This window comes from Schistocerca americana, chromosome 5 (genome assembly GCF_021461395.2).
Source record: "Schistocerca americana isolate TAMUIC-IGC-003095 chromosome 5, iqSchAmer2.1, whole genome shotgun sequence".
Classification (NCBI taxonomy): Eukaryota; Metazoa; Arthropoda; class Insecta; order Orthoptera; family Acrididae; genus Schistocerca; species Schistocerca americana.
Window position 1 is genome coordinate 267,105,853 of NC_060123.1, and position 6,168 is coordinate 267,112,020.

The following is a 6,168-nucleotide window of genomic DNA, read 5'->3' on the forward strand; positions in this document are numbered from 1 at the left end:
CTATATTTCCTCTAAGCATTTTCTTATCATATTAACAGAATCTTCCGTCTGTTCTTGGTAGAATAACATTATAAATAAATGAAAAGCACCAGTTTGATTTTGTTATACAATATTACTATTAGTGTAAACGGTTAACAATAAAAGTAATATTGCAGAACAAAAGCAAACTGGTCCTTTTCGTTTATTAATCTCTTATCAGGTTAGGAAAATCGTTCTTACCTGCCACATCCTGCATCATAGGATTAGAATATTAAATTAATTTGGCTCATGACAGAGTGCTAAGAGCATGCTCTATATCTGTCACAGGATGCCTCCTCACTTTCGAATTCTCTTCAAGTAAAGAAATGTCTCGTCACATATGAAGTCTCTCAAGCCAAAAGCACAGAGAAAGCTGTACGTAGCAGTTTTATACTATATGACACTTTACAGATTCGATAATACAGCTGGGTTATTATGATAAACATCTCTCGCTGTGTAGGTGGGAGATTGAAATTCCGTCAGAAGCTCTCATAGCTGATTACCGCTCCAATTCTTGAATCAAATCTGTGTTACTCTCACCACGCTTCCTCCGACCCACCGGCACATCATTGGTATCAAATTGATATACAAATTAACTTGCATGACGAGTATTTTTTCCCTACAGTTGGATTACACTCGCCAGGTAACTGTAACAGACACTTCCGTGATGTCTCTATAGCGCTTCCACAGGCTAGGTAGTCACTTCCTCTGATACAAAAATGGGTGGTAAACGTCGTCAAATAGCTGAAGACATCCAATACTAATTACATTCTGTCTCTCAGTTGTCCTGTCCTGTTGGTGGAAGTAAGTCACTTAGAATTCTGGTATACTGCCGCCAAACTAATCCTGCTGAGACTCGTCAGTCTATGGGGGACAGTAAGATGTTTCACTCTCTTCTCCATCCCCCGGCGCCACCGCGACCAGGTTCGATCTTTACAGGTGCCATCGGCTTGCGAACCTCCACCTGTACATCAGGACTGCGCTATTCCTGGCCGACAATCCACCGCCTGCACTGCCGGACAGCTGTAAATGATTCCAGGCTCGCAAAAGTTGTCTTATCCTTCTCAGAAGGACTGAGCGCTTAAACGTTGCTGGGATAAATGTTGAGCAATATGCTTCTCCGCATCCCTCCTGCAAAGCAAAACTTTCTACGTTTCCTACAATTACGCCGGGACGGCTGAGGCCGTGAGCAGTATCAAAATACCTGTCTATTGACCTTTACATCCCAAACGTATTAGAGTCTGCAGACGTAGGTTTCCACCAGAATACAGCTGTATAGAAGCATTCCAATTGTCACCCGACAAATTAGTGGGCAGGTGATTCGAGAACTCAAACGTTCTTTTCCAGGAACACTATTGAGAACTCGCGTTTGAAGCTGACTTCCGCTAACATACATTGAGCATGAGGAGCACAAAGGTAAGAAAAAAGAATTAGCGCTCACAGAGAGACATATAGGTAGTCTATTCCCTGCGAGTGGAAAAGGAAAGGGAATGACTTGTAGCGGAAAACAACGGACGATGGCTTGTGAAGTAAGCATATAGAAGTAAATCCAGTCTTCTAATTATCCGTAACAGTCTATAAATATCACACTATACACGTCCTAATCACGTTTATCTTGTTCCTATGATTACCACGCTAAAAATACGACAGTGTAATGGTATCCGAGTCTTCACTGATAGCACAGTGTCTCTCTCTCTCTTACACCTCATTATTTTTGTAATATCCAACGGTGTAAAACTACGAATTATAAAAGCTTCACTAACGTTATCTCGCAGAGAACTCAATAAGACTTTACCGCGTTTACCTCTTCCGATGTATCGGGAAACAAATAACGTCTACATGTTGACATCGACCATATGTGGTGATCCCATTAAATATGCATGTATTGGTCCACTGGAGGAAGCGACCAGTGATCGAAGTCGCTTACACGGACTTTCGTAATGTTTTGTCGCGGGTACTGGAGAAAAAGCATATCGATTATCAGCTACAAGAGTGTGCTTGTTTCACAAGCAGTTTGATACGTTGTTCTTCTTTTTTTAACACATGAAAGCAGTATATGACTATAGCTGCGTACACATTCGTACACTTTGTATATCTACCATGATTTCGAGGTCCATATCAGATGCTAAACTGACATTAACACGTTTTGATCCATTGGCTCTGTCAGAAAGATGGACATTGCATGGTGTAAACTATGCTGCTCCCATAACACACAAGATGTCTGAAATAAAAGGCAGAGGGGTTATTTCCTATTGATAAAAATATGGAAAACATAGCAACGTATGGGAACTGGAACAATTTGCGTCATTGTGGAGAGTTTTGATGCAGGTATCCAAAGGTGATGACCTCTACAATTAATCTCATTTTCCACCGTGATAGGGCAGCAGATGTCTCGGTCTTCCATTTCGAAGAGACGAAGAGCTTTGATTCGTCACAGTGCAGCCATGTACGCGATCACTGTCTCGGTGCTGGCCATCCCCAGAAGGTGTTGCTCCCACCAAGAGTCTCTCCACCTCAAACAATTGGTCTCAATCAATCGTTATGCGATAATCATCAGCATACCAGTGGAGGGACGGGATGGGTAAGACACTATCAGTGTGGGGCGATCTGCTGTAATAAGCACCAAACTTAATAGTTCCATCAATTTTAGCATTTTTATCAGTTTTTCTCTAATGGTTGTTGTTCAAATGGTTCAAATGGCTCTGAGCACTATGGGACTCAACTGCTGTGGTCATTAGTCCCCTAGAACTTAGAACTACTTAAACCTAACTAACCTAAGGACATCACAAACATCCATGCCCGAGGCAGGATTCGAACCTGCGACCGTAGCAGTCGCACGGTTCCGGACTGCTCGCCTAGAACCGCGAGACCACCGCGGCCGGCAATGGTTGTTGTTAATGGAGAATCTAGACAATCTTGTATTGATAATATGAATAATATGAATTATATCTAAGATGTTATGTTCTTTACCAGAGTGAATTTACATGTGCTCATACCAGCCGCAAAACCGCTTTGCGAAGAGCATTTAACTATTTGCAGAGCTGTATAACTGTCGAAAATAACGTACAAGTCGTAGAAATCGAGACTTCGCGGTTGGTAATGAGCGTCTACAGTCTTTATGTGTAGGAGTAGAGCTATTAGTGGTGGATGGTTGCGGTCCTGATGCGTAACTTGCTAACTGGTCGTCTATAAATGACGCTGCCGGGGAGATGCACTTTGTTTGTAGAGAAGGGAAATTCTTATTGCCCAATATGTTACGTGCAGTAGACACACTATCAACTAACGAATAACTTATTACTGCGGCAATAAAAATAAACTCCAGAAAGCTGTAGTTTGTACAGAGGGCTGTGGGTGCGTATCAGAGTTGGAAAGTATAAACAGAAATAACGAAGCCATGTGGTAAGCAATAAGAACATATACTTACGGAAAAAACACCTGAGCAGCAACAGAAATCAGATCTGTACACATGTCAAATCCCAGCTGCAGAACCCTACACGATGGACTGGAAGTCAAAAGAACATGTAGAACTGTTTCCAGACTTTTAGTTTCCAACAAGTGCATCACTACATGAATCAGCAGGCAAGCTCGTCTGATGGGTCGGAGCAGTACACGGAATTATTTCCAGCCTTCGAGTTCCTAATACAGTCATCGTCTGCACCACTCGTTCAGTCTCACATAGGTACGAAGCGACTGTTACTATACTTTTCATCAGCATCCTGTCCAAAATGCGTACATGTAGATCATCGAGGAGAGGGGAAGCCTTAGGATTTTTTAGTAGGTTGTTGTACAAGACGCGCAAATATTCTAGTAGAAAATCAATGAATACATGGGAAGTCAGCAATATGACCACATACATATGGGAAACTGTCGGAAAAATATGAAAAATGACATAAAATCGGTAGCATTCGATGAAAACCCGGCATAATCGTGAAAAATTGGTGTGAAATACGTAAAAATTAAGGAAAAATCGATGTAATTTCTAAAAACTTGAAAACCTTAGGATTTTTTAGTAGGTTGTTGTACAAGACGCGCAAATATTCTAGTAGAAAATCAATGAATACATGGGAAGTCAGCAATATGACCACATACATATGGGAAACTGTCGGAAAAATATGAAAAATGACATAAAATCGGTAGCATTCGATGAAAACCCGGCATAATCGTGAAAAATTGGTGTGAAATACGTAAAAATTAAGGAAAAATCGATGTAATTTCTAAAAACTTGAAAACTTTGTAAAATTATGGAAACTGACTGAGAGTACATAAAGTTAGGTAAGAAATACTATGAAATGAGTAGTGAGCGAAATCAATAAAATAGCATGTTCTGTAGGAGGAGAGTAGACTGATGCTACATATACACACCTTGATAACGGACCGGGGAGGCACTGTATGGTGTGGTGTCAATGTGAAACGACAATATTATCCCGTGTATAAGTAATACAATCTAACATCGGACCATGACTTCCGTGTGCAAGAGGAAGGTTAACAGGAGCGTTGGTAATCTCCGATAAGTCAGTTACATCTCCTCTGACTATTGACCGTGGCTTTTATTTCTTCATATAATATCACTGCTTCTCCGTATGCGTTTCCGGTTGCTGATGATCATTTTATAGGACTTTTGAGAACATTTCGTAATTTCCGGACCGTAATCGGGCTTCAATTCGTAAACAGAAGGCGTCATACACCTTCGGAAACCTATGTAGTGTTCGTGTTACAAAGAATCGATGTTTTCTGTGGTGTGAAAGGTAGTTGTTTCATCATCTTCCAGTTTCTCATAATAATTTATCGGAGAGGAACTTACATGGAGAATGTAAGTCACGCACTGGAAATATATTCCTTACAACGAAATATTAACAACGTCGCATTTCACACTACTAGTAGGCCGGAAACTGCATAGCTGTAGCGTTATAGCGTCTGTAAGTGCAGAACCGTGTAACCCTTGTAATGTGTTTATTTCCATTACCTTTTCTCTCTTTCCGATGTCTTCTTGGAACGGACACCGAACACCGGAACATAACTTCAAAATTACTGGCACAAGTGATTTACGTAAAATGTTTCAAACCTCTTTTCTAAATCACTGACAGAGGTTTGTGAAGTACTGCAAACCCCGTGTGTGTACATTTGCTTGATAGTTGACCTGTTTACGAAGTTAATGCTAAGTGTTGTGTAATTTCACATGTCAGACACCACTGCGGTGCATTTATCTGTTCCCTAATAAGATGCATTTTCCATTGGTAGCGATCATTTTACAGGACTGATGCGAGCATAGCATAATTTCTGAACCATAATCGGATATGAGCACTGGACACTACTAGCATGTGGGAGAACTATAGAGACATCACGGAAGTGTCTGTTACAGTTACCTGGCGAGTGTAATCCGACTGTAGGAAAAAATATTACTCGCCATGCAAAGGGGGTCTCTTGATTAATTTAATTAGTTAGCATATCAATTTGATACCAATGATGTGCCGGCTGGTCGGAGGAAGCGTGGTGAGAGTACCACAGATTTGATTCAAGACTTGTAGCGGTGATCAGACGTTTTTTCGTTGCTATGAGATCTTTTGACGGAATTTCAATCTCCCACCTACACGGTGAAAGATGTTCATCATAGTAACTATATATGACGGTAGTATCTGTTCTCGAAAGAACAGTTACCGTAGATAACCATGCAGCTTTGCTATAAATGAAATGATAATTAAACCTACCAGTTTTATACTACATTCCACTTTACAAATTTGATAGTACAGCTGTGTTATTATGATGAATGATAATTAAATAGACACCCTAGCTGCAAAGAGGCGCTGATGTACTTCATTGGTAACATTTTGAAAATGTGTGCCCCGACCAGGACTCGAACCCGCGACCTCCTGCTTACATGGCAGACACTCTATCCAACTGAGCCACCGAGGGCACAGAGGAGACTGCGCCTGCAGGGACTCTGTTCCTTGCACGCTCCCCGTGAGACCCACATTCCCAACATGTCCACACCACTACATTCGTAGTGCGCCTAATAAATGTTTGCCCATCATACATGTAAGCAGGAGATGCCGGGTTCGAGTCCCAGTCAGGACACACATTTTCAACATGTCCCCAATGAAGTACATCAACGCCTGTTTGCAGCTAGGGTGTCTATTTAATTATCATTCATCA

General features: G+C 41.3%; 1 non-coding gene across 1 annotated transcript; it reads right to left on the reverse strand.

The window, feature by feature from the left end:
• Positions 1-5,854: 5,854 nt before the first annotated feature.
• Trnat-ugu lies at positions 5,855-5,929 on the reverse strand. The gene has a single exon. It is a non-coding gene; the product is annotated as a tRNA-Thr (tRNA).
• Between the last annotated feature and the right edge of the window lie 239 nt (positions 5,930-6,168).